The sequence below is a fragment of the Sander lucioperca genome, chromosome 14 (assembly GCF_008315115.2).
Source record: "Sander lucioperca isolate FBNREF2018 chromosome 14, SLUC_FBN_1.2, whole genome shotgun sequence".
Lineage (NCBI taxonomy): Eukaryota > Metazoa > Chordata > Actinopteri > Perciformes > Percidae > Sander > Sander lucioperca.
In genome coordinates this window covers 13,648,965-13,668,265 of record NC_050186.1, presented here as the reverse complement: position 1 = coordinate 13,668,265, position 19,301 = coordinate 13,648,965, and the positions used below count along the sequence as shown (strand labels likewise).

The 19,301-nt window shown below is 42.4% G+C and overlaps 1 long non-coding RNA gene across 1 annotated transcript; it reads right to left on the bottom strand.

The window, feature by feature from the left end:
* Positions 1-1,982: 1,982 nt before the first annotated feature.
* On the bottom strand, positions 1,983-14,310 carry LOC118493081. Its single transcript, XR_004895039.1, has 3 exons — positions 14,081-14,310; positions 13,803-13,935; positions 1,983-3,018 (listed from the first exon to the last, which is right to left on the bottom strand). It is a non-coding gene; the product is annotated as an uncharacterized LOC118493081 (long non-coding RNA).
* Between the last annotated feature and the right edge of the window lie 4,991 nt (positions 14,311-19,301).

The following is a 19,301-nucleotide window of genomic DNA, read 5'->3' as shown; positions in this document are numbered from 1 at the left end:
CACTGTGGCCGTGCCAGGGCTGCAGAGGAGGGGCCGCGGGCCTTTTCTCATGCAGAAAGCTATTTACAGGGAAATGCGATGGATTAGGTGCAGCTCATCAATAGGGAGAGCCTGGCCGCCCGGTGCTTTAACAGAGTGGCCGCCAATCGAAGCGAATTTCAATATTTACCGAACAGCCTCGTTTTGTTAGTTTGCAGTTAAGCAAACATGCAATACGCTAATTCATGTTAGTGGATGGGTGAGAAGCATTTTTTTTTCTTTAATGATGATTCATGGTAATGACATTAGGTGTGAATTTTGACTCATTTTACACGATTATAGGTCATCCGAGACAACATTTAGAGAGGAACAGATAAACAACAGGTCTGTTAGCATTAAGAAGCTAAATAGACAATATATTACCATTTAGTCTTATCTATCTATCTATCTATAATTGTCAGTTAATGTTATGATCAGTTGCCAGATAAAATCCAGATCAAAATAAACTGTTTAATTAATTGTCTATTTATTACATTGCATTAATTTGGCCCATATTTTTGTCTGACCTAAAAACTGTTAACCAGACACTCAACGTCAAAAATAGTCCATGTCTTGCTTAAGGGCACACTGTTGGACAGGAGAAGCCAGGTATCGAACCACCAACTTTGCAAACAATGGCCACCTTAGCTTTACGCATCTCTTACTGTCTTTCTTTCTTACTTCCAAACTAATGCCTGTTTGTTTTCCTGACTGTAACGTATCCTGTTTTCTGGCATCCCTAAATGTAACATTGATAGAACCATTAGAAGAAGTCTCCACACCTCTCGGCTCCGGCATAATTAGTGTTTTCCTATCAAAATTACTCCCCAAGTGTGGATTTATCCTCAGGTATCAGTGGTTTAACCTGTGTATTCCAGGCCTTTGTAGAGACAAGGCTGAATGAGTTTCCCCAATTATCCGAACTCCTAACACAGCGCCCTTTAGCCTGTAAAACAAGGGAGACAAAAAAAAGGGAGCGGGGGGGGGGGGGGGTGTTCAGGAGGAAACGGTGGGAAAAAGAGCATGTGAGGCAAATGCTCTTGTTTGAATGTATTGTGCAAAAGAAAAGAAAAGCCCTATTTGCCTTTGCTGTGCTGTGTACACCGAGCGTCACCCAAAGAGCGAGACACTCACCTGGAGAAAAGTGCAGGAGCTGTCTGTGGTACTAAAGAAGGCAAGAAGCACCAAGGACAGCAACAGGCTTTTCTCCTTTCAATGAGAAATCCTACATTACACAATCACACATAGCTTCTGTAGAAACATGCGTTTTAAATGGATTCTGACAAACTGGTAACAAAACTGGCTACACTATGGCCTTGACCCTGGCATGACATCTCATCCTCCTATAGGGCCAAAAAATCAATTCTTCAAAACACTTTTAAGCCTCTTTAGACTTTACAACTCTATTTCCCTTTGAAGTTTGTGAAGTTTTTCAGGTTTTGTAGATTCATGTCAGTCGGCAGAGGTTTGTACACCATACTTATAAAGATGAGTTCTTCAGGTGGAGCAACACATGACACATCATAACATTAGCTGAATATAATATATAAACACACTGATTAGACAATATAGTCGTTTAAAATAGCGTCAACGAGCCATCGTTTAATAAAACGCTGACGGATGTATATTCATTTGATTCATGTCACTTAACTAACGGCTGAACAGACTTACGCTTTTATTAAGAGGCATTCTATTGACACCACAGTAACACATTTCTTAATAAAAACATAAGAACTCCCTTACATTCTGTAACATTTCAAAGTAAAGCTCACATTTCTGGAATTCAGATATTTTCAGAGCTCTGTGATAAAAACCTCTCTATTGAGAGTATTTACACAGGTCGAAGCACTGAAGGATGGATTGCTGTTATTCAGCACTTGAAATAAAGATCGGAAAGTTACGGAATCGGAAAGGATCCCAAATCATAAATTTGTAGAACTATTTTATAAATATATATATATATATCTGGAGGATAGAAGCTTTGGTTGTATAACCCTGTACTACGTGCATACAGGCCATCACAACACATACTGTATTTCTCAAGGACCAACATCTGAACATCAGTCCCCTTTCTTTGCTAAGAGGCCTTCATGAAATACCTCTGCAGCTGCACACCTCCGTGTCTCTGTCAATCTTTTTTAGTTTGTAAAAGGAGAAATTTAAACACTGCGAGCAATGTCCACAAACCCTGTACCCTTGGAGTCCCTTCAGTGTGAGCTCCCGCAGAATCTGCGCCCGAAGGATGACCGAAACAAAGGTTAGTGTTTGCAGTAATTGAATTTCAGGAAGTATTTTTTAAATACAAGCAAAAAGAACCTTCTTCCTGGTGAAGTTGCTTGTTATTCATGGTTGCTGCGGTGCATTTTGAGCTGAAATGAAGCCATAAAAGGGAAAAAGATAGAAATATAAATAAATAAAAAAGCAGGTGCATAGATAAATGTCAGACATGGAGAGAAAATAAGAAAATAAAAAAATTAAAAAAACACCTCCCACCTTCACTGCTCCACCCCTCTCCACTCTGCACCTTGACAGCATGGACACCTGAGCAGACTTCTCCTCCTCCCTCCCCTGCAGCTGCCGTTCCATGCATGCGGTGTCACCCCAACCCCAAAGACGCGTGCGCACGCATACACGCTCGCACACATGTACGCTCAAGACCACCTCCAGGGCCCCTCTCTGGCAGGGCCAGTCCCAAGGGAGAGGTTAGTATGATGGATGTCTGACTGGTAGCCCTCCCTTAGGGCCTCCCTCTCCGTCACCTCTCTGCGCTCTGAATTAAAAGGCCGTTTGTCTCCTCGGAGTCCTCAGCTGTAGAGCGCCGGCCTGCAATTTCACAGCACTCAGAGAGAGAGAGGGAGACCATTACAGAGGAGGTTGTCAGGGGAGCCATCAGAGCCCGGACACGCCTGAGGGACTCTCTCTTTCCCCTCCATCTTTCTCCGCTCCCGTCTCCTTCTGCTCAGCCCACCAACACCTCTGTCCCACTGGAGGCAGCCAACCCTGCACTCACAAACATATCAATATTCAAGGCCTCTGTTACATTTGAGCATGTATTCACCTATATGCATATACGCGTGCACACATATCACACACACAGACACACACACACACACACAGGTCATTTGTAGTTTTTAAAATTCAACTCTCTCTGTTGCTGATAAATAAATAAATTAACACATCTAATTATATAAAGGTAAAGCAACACTATAGAGCTTTTGAAAAAAGAAATAACAGTCTTACTCTTGGAAATGAAAACTCAAATTCATAAGAAATAAACCATACTCCTAAATAATTCAATGCACTCAGGGGACTTGCAGCTACAATCTTACTTTGTATGACCAGTTGCTTATGGTGGCTAATGTTAATGAACTGTAGCTTACATTGTGTCTTAACATTCATTGAATCCCACAGTTAAAGTCACTTGTGGCCACAGTGGCCGCTGTTCAGCAAAGGTTCCACAGGCCCGCTTTAAAGGAGAACACTGGAGTTACTCATTCCATGGAAAGACCAAAGCCAACAATGCATTAGGGGTTGAGTATGCTTGAAATAATTAGTTCGTACAACGTTTCATCCAACCACTGTTTACATTTGATCCGATTGGCCACACTTGAAGGTGGGGCGAAAAGCCTGCGGTCATAGCCCCCTCCTCCTGGCTGTATCCCACTGCCTCTTTGATTTCTTTCCAAAAACTCGGTGCCTTTTGCGGGTCTTTGTAATCTCGAGCCAATGAATTGAACACAGCGCATATTTCTGGACCAGCTCTCACGTTGTGCACTCGGTAATAGAAAAGTAATAGAAGTAGATGTGTGAAGAATAAAAACAGAGAGAGCTTGACAGAGACCCTCTGCACACCTTTGCAATTTTTGATTAAAGTAGCTGTGCTCATTGGATTGTCCGTTTTGAAATACCGATCAAGGCTGTGCAATGATATGACAGGTACTTAGTTTGAAGCATACAGACCCCTTTCTTCCTGTCTGTGGCACTTAACCCCACGCCTGTTAATTCATACTTAAGATGTAAATCTTTAAAACAGGTCATATATATATATATATATATATATATATATATATATTTTTTTTTTTTTTTAAGTCAGTATTTTTTTCTAAAATAGCTAGGCACTTTAGTTTGTTATCAAACATTACTCAAACAGGAGTAAATAGAGTTTTTGTTGGGGACTACTTTCAGCGGCGGATTAATCCACACTTGGTGCTCTAGTGAGTATCTGTGGCAGCAGGATGGTGTGTGGGGGCTTGAGTCAAAATTTTTAAAGATTTCTTTTGTGGCATTTTTTAGATAGGACAGCTTTAGACATGAAAGGGGAGAGAGAGGGGGAAACGACATGCAGCAAAGAGCCGCAGGTCAGAATCGAACCGATGACGGCTGCGTCGAGGACTAAGCCTCTGTCTATGGACGCACGCTCTACCAGGTGAGCTACCCAGGCGCTCCATTGATGAGTCTTTAACAACAATGGAGCTCTATGGCACAGAGAGAGAAGATATATCAGGCTGTGATACACAGAAATACTTAATTGGAAACATTGATTGTTGGTTTTGGTCTTTTAAGTAGATCTTTTGACATTAAGAAAAATATTGAATATTGCCACCTGTGTCTTTTAAAACAAAAACAAATGATAGATTAAGCCAATCTGTACAAATAGTATGTATAAAGAAGCCTTCCCTCTATATGTGTGAAGAATATTTAACATTCATTTTCTCAGTAATTTCTTTGTTTTGTAGCCACGAAACATATTTTCTATTTTTTTTCTTTCTTTACACTTTCAGCTTTTCTCTTTGTCCTGAATTAAAAACCCCACGGAACTCATTTTAAAAAAAAAAAAAAAATGTGCATGGAATTAATTTGATGTGAAGTATTTGTGATGTTATGTGAAGTGCTTTTGCTCCACAGGAATCTGCACTGGATTTAATAAATGTGTTATGATTAGAAGGACAGGCAGTTTGGGAAGCTATCATCAAGGAAAACAGACATGGCAGAAAGCTCAACTCACACATAAAACCTTCTCAAACACCCGAAATAAACTAATTCAAACAACCACATTCACCTTTCACCCTATGAGCACTAAATCCCACATTATTCCTTGCACAAACAAACACACACACAGGCGCGCGCGCACACACACACACACACACACACACACACACACACACACACACACACACACACACACACACACACACACACACAGTATCCTATGTAGCACTTGTGAATAGATAATTGGAGCATTGTTCCAGGTGAGCAGGAGTCAAAAGTCGTTGTGCAGGACTGGATATTCTTCCTGCAGTCAACCGCTGGGTAAAGTGGTGTGTGGCTCTATGCGGCACAGTGTAAAAAGAGACAGGTGGATGGGATCTGGGTAGTCGTGGAGAGTAAAAGCATGACTGCATGGCTCACACTGTGTTGAGTTCAGCCCCCGTCATTGAGATATAATGAGGGAGATCACCTTTCACTGTGGGCCATCCTAATGAGGTAATGAATGGGGGGGGGTGCATCACACCTTTGCCCTCACCTACTCTATTAATCAGAGTAGGGTCACACACAGCCGCTAGGACACAACCTCCCCCATCTGGCAGCACTAATGGACCAAGCGATGGATTGAAGGTGCTTTTAGTTAAAGAGCTGTGGTTAGTAACCAGGAGAGGAGAGGAGAGGAGAGGAGAGAGGGATGAAAATCATTTCCTGGGAAGAAAAACCAGAGGAAATACAAGGGGCGGAGGCAGCTGACTGGGAGAATGTTTCACACCTCCGAGGTAGTAGGAGTGAGAAGTGTGTGCGGCAGCGACCTTTGACCTCATCTCCAGCCACCTGGAGGAAGGATCAGGAGGGTCAGCCGGCTATCTGGACCGCCCATGGCAGGATCAGCAACTGACAGACATTTACTGTATGAACCACGGTGAAACAACAAGGTTTCATCTCACAGCAAACATCGCTCGTCTACAGTCATGCCAGGTGCTCACGTTAACATTAGCTCATTAGCACTAAATACTAAGCAGAGCTGAGGCTAACGGGAATGTCATCAGTATTGTATTTGTTTTTTTGCTCATGGACCAAAGTATTGCTCGATGGTGTTTTAAGCCCCCAACGTCGACTTCAAGGCAGCGCTGCGACCGTCAACTTCCAAGGCACCTAACCCTAACCATTGCCTAATCCTAGTACCTTCCAGGCAGCGCTGCCTGGAAGACGACATTGGGGGCTTAAAACACCAAACACCCAAAGCCTCGGACAAACCCATTTTATGATATGATGGTGGTGCTAGATTAAAAGTCAAAATTCGGTAGGATTCATCCTCTTGAGGCCATCAATTTCTTGCAAAATGAAATGCAGAGAGCAAGAGAAAAATAAGAGGAATAAAGGTTGTATATTATAAAAGCAGAGTAGACGCAAGAATGAAAAAAACTATAACAGGAACTGAGAAGCAAGAGCAAATGGGGAATGGGCCAAATGTGAAAATGAAAATGAGCTCATTTTACAATCTTTTGTTTTTAATCAAAGAATATTTCAGCTTTTAATTCATTGCATTTCCTCCAACTATGATTGATGACTGATTCCTACTGAGGAGAGTTAACTAAATGAATGTATGGATGAAATCGGGATTAACAGAATCATACATACTGTATATATGTTTTGCATTGTTTACTCACATTGTAAGTTTTAATGCTAAAGTACTGTAAGTGTCCCACATTACCGACAAATTGTCCCATCAGCCAGAGAGTTACGCTAAAAGAGAGAGTCAGGTGAAGTTTATACCAATATAACTTGTGTTTAAATAAATTCTACAATTTCATTTCACTGTACGCATGTTGTTAAAATAAATGAACTGGACAAACTATTACAATGTAAAGACTATCACACTTTACCTGAAGCTGTAAATTATGAACTTACGTACTGTATTTAATCAAAGTTCATTTTCAAAGAGACAGAGAAGCTGAAAGAGCACATTAATCACATCTATGAACAAAAACAAAATAGATTTAATCAGCTATTCAGAGGTTGTTCCCTTAAACTGAGTGTCAGAAATATTCAATGCTGTTGCTTTTCAAAGAAAATATAATTGAGAAAGATTTCAGTTTCTTTTCCATTACTGCAGCCATTTAAATTATTTAGGAAATGTGTTTACCATGCACTCCTTTAAGGCTCACTGGGATGGAGGCCAGTTGGATTACCGCTGGTTACACGGCCAAAATGGTGATTACGTAACTCCTGCTACGAGATGTAAACAAACATGATAGAAATTAGTTTATGATCCTAGTCAAATTATCAGATGCATTTGTATTGTCCTCACTGTATTTATACACCCTCCTGCATTGGTCAGCAGATGAAGAGGGTGAATTGGACTGGACTCGCTAAAGTGGGAAGGCTGGCCAAAAAAAAAAGGGGATGGAGGGAGGAGGGGGGTAATCTCAGCTATGTATGTGCTCTCAGCATCCCGTCCTCCCCTGGCTAACCGCACCGGCGGCCACTTGAATTAGCAGCAGAGGATTATGGGCAGAAAGCCTCATTAATCTGGGCAACAAACAGTGGCCAGTGTGAATATTTGCACCCAGAAATTGAAAAGATTAAGTCCTATTTGACAATGACTGGCAGGCTCCGTGCTGCAAGAAGCTACTGTTAAATATTCATATCCTGGACTCCTTCTCATTCTCGGTCCGTCTCGTGTGTGTGTGTGTGTGTGTGTGTGTGTGTGTGTGTGTGTGTGTGTGTGTGTGTGTGTGTGTGCACTAAATAGAAGCGATGTGCAAAGACAATAAATTCTATTTGTGTCGATCATTATGAGCAATCAGACCTATAAATTGAATATTTTTTTAATAGCAAATTGGCAAAACAAGCAAATAGAATTGAATCTATTGAGTTAATCAGGACAAATTAAGTATTATTTAAACTAATCATTTTATATTTTTGACCAGCAGAAGATGGATTTAGTTGCAGGGTTATACAGACAAAGGCCCCTCATCTTAAAAACACACACATAACTGACCAGAAAAGGAGTGGGGGTCTGCTGTGACATCCCATCGTTCTGCCTGCCTTGTCAGCCTTGCAGGAGATTCCCTCCTCAGCAAATACACCTGCTATTCATTTCCTACAAGGCAGAGAAGGCTCGCCAGACCTAACAAAGCTATTTACCCACCTCCATCCCAGCCTGTGCAGACGCTATCGCTAATGTTTTCCCTTCTGCAGGAGATCAATATGTTTGGAAGCAGACAAACAACCCTGCTCTGCCAGGCAGGCTCTTCCCTGTTTAGCAGGCCACCACTGGGGGCCCTGACAGCAGATGTACACACCCAAATCAACAAGCAGCGCTTCTCCAGAGTCAACACTGGACACAATCAACAGGCCAGGATATACAGTGCTAAGAATTAACACCGCGGCCCATATGTGCCACACCAAGGATCAACACTCATCCTCGCTCCTGTGCCAAGTGATGGCTGCTTCCAGAAAACAAACCACAGAAGGAATATTGATTTAGGCACGAGCAGGGAGAATTATCACAGAAATGTAAAGCTGCTGGAATAAACATAAAGCTTTACTGGGATAGAAAGCTGGAGAGCTGCGCAGTGTGGTGTCCTGGAGATGTTTGAGACAGGCGAAGCAAAATGATTCAGACAGATTCAGCTTTCCACCAGATAAAACAGTGATATAAGCTTGAGTAAACAACAGCAACCAAACCAGACAATACAAACAGCGAGAGCCAGACTAAACTAACATCCAGGTCCCTGATCTTCTCCTCTGGATAAGCCCTCATGCTCTATATGGCCTCCTCTCCTCTTCTTTCCTCTCCTCTTCTCTTGTTTCCTTGCCTCTCTTATTTCCTCTCCTTGTTTCCTGTCCTCTGCTTCTTTGCCTCTGCTCTCATTTCCTCTGCTCTCAACTATTTTCCTTGTTTTCTCTCCTTATTTCTAATAATAGGGTCCTCTCCTTGTTACCTCTCCTCTTGTTTCCTTGCCTCTCTTCTTGTGTCCTCTCCTTGTTGTTTCCTCTCCTCTCAACTCCTTTCCTCTCCTAATTTCCTATCCTCGTTTCCTCTCCTCTCATTTCTTTTTTGCTTCCCTTCATCTCCTCCCTCTCGAATCCACTCGTGTCCCAGACTTATCTCATGAAGTGACGTATGTATGACACACCAATTGGTAGGGAGGTTGGTCTGGGTGGTGGATGGGTAAAACACAGGACTTTCACCCAGGAGAGCTGGGATCGTGTCCCACGTGTGACGTTTCCTTCGTTTTCCGCGTGCGTTGTTTCCTTACCACGTTTTTCTTTTCCTAAACCCACCCCAGTTTTTCTTTTCCTAATCCCAACCGTTTTTTCTTTTCCCCCGCGTGTGACGTTAAAACCAACCATAGCCTCGCGATAACATGCCACTGCCGTCTGCTGTATACAGCGTAGATATACACGCGGATAGCTCAAAATGCGTACAGATAATACGCCACTTGGCTTTAGGAAAGTGGCGTGTATGTGTACGCGAAGTCATGATATCACATTGCGTGTCCTCTCTTCTGGCCTTTCCTCTCCTCTCAGTTCCTTTACTTGTTTCCTCTCCTCTTACAGTAGATCTCCTCTCCTCTTATTTCCTCTCCTCTTATGTCATCACCTCTCATTTCCTCTTTCTTGGCTCCCTCTCGCTTTGATTTTTTTCCACTTTGAATTTGATTGATTATATAACACAATTTACAATATTGCTGTGTTTTTATTTGCAACATAATGCAGGACCTGGAACCTGTGTGTGTGTGTGCGTGCGTGAGTGAGTGCGTGCGTGCGCCACGTAGCTCTACAGTGATGTAGAGAAAGAAACGTGCAGTGAATGGGAGAGTCAATGTATGTGCTTTTGAATGTTCCTTTGGACGTGAAGCAGCTGTGTGCAAATGTGTGTGCACATGCTGAAGGTGGTCATGAGGTTGATTTCTGGTTTTACATGCGTGCGTGTGTGCGTGCAGGGGTGTGTGTGTGTGGGGGAGTGGGAGTGGCAGGGTGAGTGTGTTAAATTGTTCTGTGTTGTGGAGATAACACAGGATCTCTATCAGCTGCATCAGGGGGCTTAAGACCCCGATGGGCGTGAGGGGAGAATGAATTTTCCTCACTACTCTGCATATTACAGGATTACACTGCACCTTTAGATATGCTTGGGCTGAGCCTATCTCTGCCTTATGGCTATACGCATGTAGATTATTGAAATAGACTGTCACACAGTGAATGAATTGAAGCAACACCACAGGGACTGCACCGAGTCCTGAAATGAAATACGCCGAAGTGAGATAACAGTGATAGGATTTTGGTTTTTGACAATGTTCGGACAGAATACAGTATAGTTCCTTATAATCCTGCCATGCAACCACAAATATGTGTGCGCGCTGCTTTTTTTATAGGAGTTTTCTCTTCTGAAAACAGAAACATTTCTTCTATAAAAATGTTTACGTTAACATTAACCTGAACTGCAGCCAGCGCCGCTGCAAAGAAATCAGGGGCTTTTCATTTTCCGGGCCCCCCTCAGTCATGCATACACCTGCATCAAGCTCACACCAGGTGCAACAGAGTTTTTCATCCATTACAAAGTGGCGCACTAGTGCCACATGCAGTGGATGTGTATGTAGAACAGACTGGCCTCTGGGCTTGACGGCAGACAAGCGGGGGTAACACAGAGAGCAAGGAGGGGCCATCTTCTTCTTCTCTTTTCCCCTCAACGCCTCCTTCGCTCAGCCCCCGTCTCCCCCCTCCCCACAGCCTCTGGCTAATTACTCCTTTTTTCAAATGCAAAGCAGCGGCAGAAAGTGAGATGATTTCTCGGCGGCCCGCTTTAGGAAAGAAGCGAGGAGAGAGGAGAGAAAGAAAGCCACGGCAAGAAAAGAGGAGCGAGAAGAGACCAGAGAGGCTGAATGGAAGAAAGAGGTGACTTTCTTTCCCCGGCTGGCAGGGACCTTTGAAGTTGGGCAAGATGGAGAGGGGAGGGGGGGCTTTCTATGAGGGGATGGCGGTAAGAAAAAAAGCGAGGGAAGATCGTGTTAACGAGATGGCCTCTAAAGACGAATTAAATGGTGGGAGAAAAGAAACACGATCAGGCCTGGCCCTACTTATAGACTCCTCACAGACTCACTCTTTTCAGCGCCGCAGAGGTGTTCCAAAGCCTGAATTCCTTAGCTCAGCTCTTTAAAAGGCTTGGAGTGTGGGGTGTGTGAGTGAGGGGCTGCGTTTGGGGGCAATAGGGTGTGTGTATGAGTGCAAATGTGTGTGCGGGAGGGTCACCCGTCCTTTAGTCACACATCCCAGCCCCTCAATGGGGAGGTCAGGGACTTACACACCGATGGAGGGTCAGAAGTGGCAGGGATTACACGTCTGCTCTAAGCCCCCTAGATCCTAGTGTTTTCACTCCCTCTCGCTGTTTGTTGTTTCGTGGCAGAGCAGACGAAGGAAAGAAAAGGAGACGGTCGGGGGAATTAGTGTAAAGCTCGGGAGATGAATGGGCATCTTATTCGCACCTCTTGTTGGCTGTTTTTCAGCCCCCCCAAAACAGCCCTCCCATTCCTTGTCGCAGTGAAAGCATGTTAGGGTTGCCTTTGTGCGGACAAAAGGAGACTCCCCTCCTGGCTTTCATGCTCCTGGTGGAGCAACAAGAGGATTTGGCCCGTCGCGCAGCGCCCAGAGCGGCTCCAGCTTTGATTGGACCTCGGCAGGAGAGAGCTCTGCCTCTCTTTCTTGATTAATCAAGTGATTCCAGTGCTCTCAATAACACCTTCCTTTTTTTTTACACTCTTTCTGTGTCTCAATAATCCTATCTCCCCCCCCCCAAACACCCACCCCGACAACCCACGTCTGTCTCCCCCCCCACCCCAACTGAAGAACACTTTTTCATCTGATTTTTTTTTCATGCGCTTCATGTGACTTTGTGCTAATCTGATGTGTGGGTGTATTTTTTAAAAACAATTTCTGTGCTTATCACCGCTGACACATGAAAACATTAACGGGACTAATTGAGTTGTTTTTTTTTTTGTTTTTTTTTTTTTAATAATAGTTGACCAAAAATTGACCCAATGTGTCATTCAAAACACAAGTGCCTTCAACTGTCTGATAGGATTTTTTTTTCTTCTGTAAACTGTAAAAAAATAGATTATTAGATTGTCATTTGAGTGTTTTAAATACAAATCTCTTCAGCTCATGCATTATTCTGCTCTTGTATATGATTTATATGCATTGAAATGTAGTCACGCTCCAAAGATGATTCTTTTATTAGTTCCGGTGTATCATACTATCTAGCACATCGAGTTCAATCAAATTAAATTCATTTTAGCTCAGTTCAATTCATTTTGAAGGCTATCAGCTATCATCTGCTTGTGTGAATAGTGTAAAGAATAAAACAGGGTGGGCTGAGCACTTGAAGTTGCAAATTATTTTTTAGCATTATTAAGTGGGTGAGCGGTCATTGTGCTTGATCCACTTGAGTTTCAGCTCTGGCAGTGCAGAGAATATATGTGAATGTATATCAAGAATATTTGTAGAGGATGAACCGATGCACTGTAGAGGTTTTTTAGTGTTCCAAACATTTTAAATGTGTCCTGGTTATCTCCTGTTCCAGTATTTGTTAATATCAAATGATGGAAATATACTTGGACCCAATCTGTTTCCTAGCAACACAATTTCAGTGACACTGTACTTTATATTACCTCTGTCAAGCTGCTGGAGGTTGTGAGTGCCTTGCTTAAGGGGAATAAAATTGTATTAAAGGGTCCGTTCACTCAACTTTAAACTACTGTTAACCGATGAAATAGTCCCCATAAATGCTGCTGACACCATGTCCTGTGGATTGCTGCTGAGTAATGGGGACTCTGACACCAACTGACATCCAGACACTCCCCTCTGACCCGGGCTCTGCTAGCTACCACGAGCCAACGCTCGAAATGTCGCCCAAAATTAAAGTGGAGTGAATAAATGAATACACCCCCCCCCCCAGAGTTTAAGAAGAGTCAAAATATTGTAATACTTTACAGGAAGAGAGGGATTTGACGCATATTTAAAATATAACAAGGGGTAACTGAACACTGACACTACTTTTTATTTCACTGTGACTTTCACTAACCTGACGCACCAGAGGGTTTGTGAACACAGAACCATCTAAGAAGCCCTCACTGGAAACTGTTTGGAAAAGGGCAGGCACTTTCAAAAAAATACCTGGCAGGTGATTGGATGAACTATCTGTCTATCACATCCGCCATTGTTGTTTTGAATCGACAGTTTGCCCGTAAACCACGCCCGTAAGATGCCAGTAGCTCTTCACCGGACGCTGATTGGTTCAGTAAGCTGGTAGTTCAGACTCAAACGCATTAGGTCGGAGCCTGGGTAAGAGTTAATAGGGGACCAGCAGTGGATACTGGGGGCCCCGTTGCATGCTAATCCAGCCCTGCCAATTTCTTTAAAACAAGCTCTCTGTGCTGAATTAAAGTAAAAAAATCAGTTCTTTCCTACATGCAGTACATTATAAATGTCTATGAAGAGACAAATGTGCAGGTATAGCTGGAATCCATTTGGGATTTTATTATTTATACATAAAGGAATCAACTTAATATTTGTATTCCTGTGTACAAATACAATCAGGCTCAGATTCCTTTGACTTTCTTTAGAGAACAAACCGGATGAGAACAGATAGGTACATTAGTAACACATTGTCACTTCCATTTGGAATATAAATACTTAATATTGATAGTGATCGACAAATTCAACAAAATGTAAGCGTCATTCGCGCACATTATTCAGCTGCCTTGTGAACACAGACAACAGTTTCTCCATCTTACCGGAGCTTCTGAACACCTGTTCTGCCAGATATCACTTTCTTCTCGACTCGACATCCACATTTCGTTGCCTTATCAGCAGCTTTGTATCTTGTGGGGGGATTTCCAGTGAGTAGATGGGTGTCTGTTATAGATGCTACAAAGACATGGGGAAAACAGAGAGAGAGAGAGAGAGAGAGAGAGAGAGAAGGGGGTGAGAGGTGGTGATAAACAGAGTTAGGTGGGGGGTGCCTTGCAACGATAAATCAAGTTCCAGACTAATCTATTTAGCATGCTCTCACCATTATCCTGTCAGTGAAACAGCTAATTAATTAACTGATTCCACAATGAAGAGGTTTTGAATGAGCCCATTTAGATAATTACTACAAGGAGACGATCGGGCCAGTCATTTACAACTGTCACACAGGTTCCAGCATTGGCAGCTGCCCCTCACTCCGGCCCCGGCCTTCACCGTCACAAACACTCTCGGCGCAGCACGGTGACGACGACTCCTCCGAGGTTTACAGGTCTGAGCAGAGAGACAGAAAACATGAGCTCATTCTTTTTGGTGTTTGGATGTGTACATAAAACAACATATTGATCTTAAAAATCTTTTTATTCTCACGTTTAAGATGAGTGTCTGTGGTGTTCTCTTCTATTAGAGAACATATTTTTGAACACATAAATGTATTTTATTCAAACATTACTACATACATAGATTTTTTCATTCATGTTTTTCACCGTAGCTTGTTACATTTCATGTTTACACTGTACTATCGTACACATAGGCTATTGTCTGTAACTTCTCACAGCCTGAAATCTACCGAACTCAAAATTAGTCATCATAGTAAATCACTAATAATCTGGTCAGGAAAACTACTCACACGTTTATAGCAGCAAGGTTGAGGCAGTCAAGGTAACTTTATTCTCTTAGAAGTGCCACTTGCACCGTATCTTGCACCATATCTGCACCACATCGTCATTCTAATGCCCCAACTCTGCTAGTAAATGACCTTACTCATAAATGGCACAAAAATGTATTTCATCGAACCCTCCGGTATCAAAAAAAAAAACCTGCTGCTCTGCACTAAACCTGAAACCCAGCTGCTGCGCCATCATACTACTGTGACAGTAAGCTAATATAGACACATCTTTTCATCAATGTGTCTGAATTTATTCGTAGTAACAGTGACACAACAGCGCCAAACATCATGAGGCCAAACGGGAAAACACAACATTACCCCACGATGTAGGGCTGGGCAATATATCTATATAACTCAATATTGTGATATGAGACTAGATATCGTCTTAGATTTTGGATATCTTAATATCGTAATATGACATAAGTTGTTGTCTTTTCCTGATTTCAAAGGCTACATTAAAGTAAGGTGATGTCATTTTCTGAACTTTCCAGATGGTTCTAGCTGTTCTATTATTTGCATTTACCCACGTAGTCATTATATCCACATGACTGATGATCAGTTATCACAAATCTCAGTGTAAATATTTTGTGAAAGCACCAATTGTCAACCCTAAAAATTCTCCATATCGCCCAGCCCTATCACGATGTATCACAATTACATACCTCAGGTCGCTTTTTAGAGAAAAATGTGAGAAAAACAATGCTTTTGAACATTTGTGACACCAGAACACTGTTAAAAACAACTTTTTTGTAATACAGTCGCTAAAGAGCCGAGGCATGCATTTAAAGGTTAAACGTGGCAGTAAAGATGAGAGAGAGGAGAAGAGATACAAGGGAAGCCAGAGTTCCTTTCATGCTGTCTTTAGGGGACACGACATCAGTAAAAAAAACAGGTAAAACTATCAATTATGCTTTTTGCCATTTCTTTGAACTTATTTTGCCAGAAATGTTGCAGATGAATAAATTGACAATTGTACATTTTGTCTGCAGACACCAGAGAAATGCACTGTGCATACACCAAGACGTTTGGGATTAGTGATGAGCAAAGATAATGAGCGAAAACACAAAAGATGCATAATGACATTTCCTCCTACAAACGATGTCTGTTGTAATTATCGGCATCATTGGCTGCAAAGTTAATAAAAGCTGTTTAAATCTTGTTTTAGGTAAATTTAATTTCTTAACGTGGTGGTTGGAACATCATGTGGGTTGCCTGATTTGAAAATGGAATAAATAGAAAATAAAATCCTTGTTCAACCTAAGTGAGGCTGATATCTGATTGGTATTTTCAAAATAAAAACGGCTGCCGCCAGCCACTCGGAAAGTGAAAACTACTGTATGCCTGTACTGAAGCTTTTAGCCAGTTTGAGTGATACATCCATTCAAGGCTTTTTTCTATTTTTTATTTTGCTTTAGCAGATACAAGCTCCATGAATACAATTCAGAGAGGCTATCACTGATCTGCAGCTACTCAGGGATATATACGAAAGTGATGTGTGTAGTCCTTGAGCGTTGGGATTGCAGTCTCATTCTGAGGAGGTGTTTATTCAATCTCTTCTTGAAGGCATGAACACTACTTGATGGGATGTCTCCGACGACAGCAGGGGGAAGGCTGTTCCCTGTTGTTACAGCAGAGTGGAGAAAGCTCCTGTTAAGGCATATGGTGTTCACACTGGGGAGTCACAACAAAGCATGGCTTAGTGGAAACCATCGGGTGGTTGGACCTGGGACATGATCTGAGGGTAGCAGTGCTTTCAGGTCTGGACAGTTAAGGCTGATTTATGGTTCTGTATACCGTGTGCGTTGGCGTGTGCGTCGATCTCTTTAAGAGAATAGCAGGGGCAGCATGTGTGCGTAGGGAGTGTGTGGTAGAGCGAGTGAGAGAGTTACAGTGATTAGTTTCAGGCAAGGACTCTAGAGGCATAGTGGGAGAAACAAAGTGTCTCCCCTGTGCTTTCTGATCACGGTTGGAAATCTGTAGCAGTAAAAGTTAACCCTCTCCTTGATTTCATGTCGTTTATGGAGAAGGAGAACCCGGAAATGAGTCGGGGGAAATGCATGCTACCAAGCCACAGCCGAGCAGCGTGCATCGCCACGACGTGTAATTACATTTCTGGAGAGGTGCACGGCAGGCTACGGCATAGGGTCCGGCATAGGGTCCGGCATAGGGTCCGGCGTAGGGTCCGGCGTAGGGTCGGTATCTCCACGTACCTACATGTGTAGCCACGGCGACGATTTAACACAGAAGCATAAATCAGCCTTAAAGCGTAACTCTTGCCAAAATGCAACCTAGGGTCTTTTTGTGAATGTACCAGAGTCAAACTTTCGGTTAAAAGCATATTTAGGACGGAAGCGCCACTTTTAAGACCGTATTTTCGCTTTTCGGTCAAATGGCCTTTTGAATGGGAGTGCTAGGGGCACTTTTATGCTAGCCTCAAAATAGCTATTTTTAAAACACTAAGAAGGCTCGACACAACATGAGACTTTGCTCAAATTATCACCAGGGGCTCTACACCTTAACGAACAGTTTGACATCATTGTGTACCCAGAGTTTACTAAAAAGAAAAGTTTTGAGCAACTCACGTTAGCAGTTGTTGTTTACGCTATCCGCCATTTTCTCAGTCAAAAATAGGCGATCTACGAATGCGAATGAACGGACTCCATAGGAGGAAATGTCATTCTTATATGAGGCTCCTTTTTCAACTACAAGGTCAATATTGTGTTTCACTAACGACAAAACAACAAATTATCCGTGCATTTATATGTAACTAAGCTTTAGGAGCTTTCCATCTTTACTCTCCTCCCTCGACTATTTTTGACTGGCTCGATAGACGGCAACCGGAAGAACAACAGCTACAGTGAGTTGCTCAAAACCTTTCTTTTTAGTAAACTCTGTGTACACAAACAATGTTCTCAATGATGGACTTCATGTGTAGAGCCCCTGGTGATACTTCGAGCAAAGTTTCATGTTGTGTCGAGCCTTCTTAGTGTTTTAAAAATAGCTTGGTGTCGGCATAATCCTTTAGGGCATAGTCCTTATCCACAGCAATGATTGTTAGTGCCTTTTTCTGAGATATATCTAGCTGCCTATACGTAGTTTGTGAGGCATTCATCCAGACCAGGATGATTGCCGACTATGCAGACTACTCCATGATACTCCTGACCTGGGTTTTGTAGACATTGGCTCTGCCTCTGGGATGAAGCTAGTTGGCCAACTTCCACAATGCTCCGAGACGTTGTTCAGCACGTTTGCAGATGTCAGACAAATGGTCAACTGGAGTTTTCTGTCAAAGCATAGTCCTAAAGGATCATTGCAGTCTTGTCTGACACCAAAACACTGCACAGTGGTTTATTATAATATGAGGAAGGATTTTACAACCCTGGACGGTCCGTGTACTTGGTGGCCAACGGATTTTCGTTTTGAAAGGAAAAAAACAAAAACGAAAAACGGCCAGTTTCCCAATTACGTTATCCGATTTTCTTTGATGTATTTGTAGATGGAACTCGGAAATTAAAATGTGTGTATAAATCTTATTCCTTTGTCAGTACCCGATCCGTACCGCCTGTAAAATCCGTTCTGTGCACTGCCTGATCAGTTCTACGCTTGCGCGAACACCGGCAAACTAACAAGGTGTTTGCTGGAGTTTCCTAAAGTATCTGTTAATGATATACGGAGGGTCGTCCGGCCATCCAGTACAACACCACGTAGCAAATTAAATAAAGGCTTCAAATTTTACGTTTCGTCATTTCTTTGCAACTTTGAAGGTAATTTGCTAACGCTAGCTAGCCTGAGCTAGAAGCCTTGCTTTGGTGTTATAAGTCATGACTCCGTCCTGCTTCAGGTTAACCATGTTTTAAATAAAGTTTAAGCATGTGTATACCTCTCACTTTATGTGTTTGTACTTTTATGAAAGTATCAGGTAAAAACAGGGCTACAAATGAGATCTCTGTGAGAGACCAGCTAACTCCTAGCAAACTATTATGTAGCTCAATGCTGGACATTTCACCCCTAATTCCGGTCACTTTACTGTATTTGTATTTGTTTAGTATTTGGTTTAGAAGCCTTTATTGGTGATTTTTTACGGTACAAAGTCCTGCTACATATGTACATAGCTAGCTATATATGCTCCGCTATGTCGCGTTAGCATGCAGCTACAATAGTTAGCTATGAGTATGCTAACGTTAGATTGTAGTGGAACGAAGCAGCACTTTCTAACGTCAAAAATCGCAGACCAAACACTACACAATCGGACATGTTTCAGCAGGAATGTGACCCGGAACTGGGCAGAATTTAACAACATTGCCAGCTAAGATGACCGTTAGCATGTAGCTACTATAGTGTTTACTGCCGTTAGCATGTAGCTACTATAGTGGTATACAGCAGTGGTGGCTGGGAGAGCTGTCATCCCATCTTCAAAAGGACACTTATGTACGTTTACACTTCATCGCATTAATAATAGACAGTCTATGGTTATTAGTCAAGACGAAGTATTAAAGGTAAAAACATTAACGTAAACAACACAACAACGACGTCGCTACATGGTTTTGGATCAGTGACAAGTTTCGAATGTTTGTAGCTATAACTATTGTATAATAAAGAT